Below are 2886 nucleotides of genomic sequence, written 5' to 3'. Positions count from 1 at the left end.
ATCATCTTTTCTTTTCTAACTTTGTTGTTGTTGTTGTTTTTATCCAATTTGATTTTATTGTTTTGATTTTGTACGGTGTCCTTGAGTGCCCAGAAAGGCGCCTTATAAATAAAATGTATTATTATTATTATATATATACATACACACACATATATATATATACATACACACACACACACACACACACACACACACACACACACACACATATATATATATATATATATATATATATATATATATATATATATATATATATATATATATGTCTTAATAAGGTTATCCAAAAAATAGTGCTCGATACCGTAGTAGAGCGCAATATATGTATGTGTGGGGAAAAAAAAATCACAAGACTACTTCATCTCTACAGGCCTGTTTCATGAGGGGGTTCCCTCAATCATCAGGAGATTTTCTCCTGATTGATACAAAAATATATATGCACACACACACACACACACACACACACACACACACACACACACACACACAACTGGCCACCAAATTCAAGATAGTACATATTCATACTGACCACTTTCAAGCTGCACAATCATTGATGGCATGTACGCAAAGCTACACTTTTAGAAAGTCAGTAGATTTTACTCTAAAAAGCTGGCAGCTCAGTCACCAGAAATTAACCGTACAATATTCAGCAGTACCATTTTTCAATTTACAGTAATGCACTGTAAAAGATGGCCATAGATGTTACACTAAGAAACTGGCAGCTAAAAACAATAGTGGTACAGTTTTCCAGTTTACAGAATTTGGTGTAAAAACCACCATTAAATTAATGGTAAAATTCTGGTGACTGAGTTGACAGTTTTTTATTATTGTAAAAACTATAGATTTTTTTTTTTACAGGCTAACTAGTTACGTTTGAATTTGAGAGCCCTGCTGCTCTACGGTACAGTTGTGACTTTTTACGCTCTATGGAGAAAAATCATCTTGGTCGGGATGCTTCGCCCACGTTCAATAATAAAAACCTAAACGCTTCCAAAATGAAGCATCCTCCATATGTCTAATCTGTCTGGGTAAAGTTTGAAAGCGATCAGATGAAATATCCAGGAAGAGCTGGTAACAGAACAACAACACCTGGAAATGACGAAAATCTGCAGAAAATGACCTTTTTGAATGTACTGAGGTTAAAAATGCACATAAAAGATGGTGGTTTGAATTCCTCACTGGGGGTGCTGTTGCATGGTAAAAATCGCTGTTTGGCCCGCGGACCAAAGGCACATTTTCACTTTGGTTCTTTGGAGGCCAAACGTTTCGGCACCCCTGATCGAGAGATTTAAAGGGGAACATTATCACCAGATCTATGTAAGCGTCAATATATACCTTGATGTTGCAGAAAAAAGACCATATATTTTTTTAACCGATTTCCGAACTCTAAATGGGTGAATTTTGGCGAATTAAACGCCTTTCTAATATTCGCTCTCGGAGCGATGACGTCACAACGTGGCGTCACATCGGGAAGCAATCCGCCATTTTCTCAAACACCGAGTCAAATCAGCTCTGTTATTTTCCGTTTTTTCGACTGTTTTCCGTACCTTGGAGACATCATGCCTCGTCGGTGTGTTGTCGGAGGGTGTAACAACACGAACAGGGACGGATTCAAGTTGCACCAGTGGCCCAAAGATGCAAAAGTGGCAAGAAATTGGACGTTTGTTCCGCACACTTTACCGACGAAAGCTATGCTACGACAGAGATGGCAAGAATGTGTGGATATCCTGCGACACTCACAGCAGATGCATTTCCAACGATAAAGTCAAATAAATCTGCCGCCAGACCCCCATTGAATCTGCCGGAGTGTGTGAGCAAGTCAGGGACAAAGGACATCGGTAGCACGGCAAGCAATGGCGGCAGTTTGTTCCCGCAGACGAGCAAGCAAAACCCCCTGGATGTCTTGGCTCACACCGTCCCTTATGCCACCGAAGATGATCAAGAGAAGAATATCGACCCTCGCTTCCCTGGCCTGCTGACATTACTCCAAAACTGGACAGATCAGCTTTCAGGATGAGGGTATGTCTACAGAATATATTAATTGATGAAAATTGGGCTGTCTGCACTCTCAAAGTGCATGTTGTTGCCAAATGTATTTCATATGCTGTAAACCTAGTTCATAGTTGTTAGTTTCCTTTAATGCCAAACAAACACATACCAATCGTTGGTTAGAAGGCGATCGCTGATTTCGTCCTCGCTTTCTCCCGTGTCGCTGGCTGTCGTGTCGTTCTTGTCGGTTTCGCTTGCATACGGTTCAAACCGATATGGCTCAATAGCTTCAGTTTCTTCTTCAATTTCGTTTTCGCTACCTGCCTCCACACTACAACCATCCGTTTCAATACATTCGTAATCTGTTGAATCGCTTAAGCCGCTGAAATCCGAGTCTGAATCCGAGCTAATGTCGCTATAGCTTGCTGTTCTTTCCGCCATGTTTGTTTGTGTTGGCTTCACTATGTGACGTCACAGGAAAATGGACGGGTGTTTATAACGATGGTTAAAATCAGGCACTTTGAAGCTTTTTTTAGGGACATTGCGTGATGGGTAAAATTTTGAAAAAAACTTCGAAAAATATAATAAGCCACTGGGAACTGATTTTTAATGGTTTTAACAATTCTGAAATTGTGATAATGTTCCCCTTTAAGTGTTGAAAGTAAAAAAAAAAAAAAAAAACTTTCGGGTCCCCGGGACCTCTAACAGTCACCACATTGAGGGGATCCCCATGGGTTAGACAGCCTTAAAATAAAAGGATCTGGGTGGAGAGGGACCCAGGACCATCTCAGGGTGAATAACTTCAGGTTTAGACCCAGAGTTGGTGGAACCTTCTACCTGGAACGTCTTACTGTTCCACAGAAGCACCAAAACAAAGGCAACCATGACCAAAACAAA

Source organism: Nerophis lumbriciformis, linkage group LG23, assembly GCF_033978685.3.
Source record: "Nerophis lumbriciformis linkage group LG23, RoL_Nlum_v2.1, whole genome shotgun sequence".
NCBI classification, from domain to species: domain Eukaryota; kingdom Metazoa; phylum Chordata; class Actinopteri; order Syngnathiformes; family Syngnathidae; genus Nerophis; species Nerophis lumbriciformis.
The sequence above is the reverse complement of the archived record's forward strand: the minus strand, read 5'-3'. Positions refer to the sequence as shown.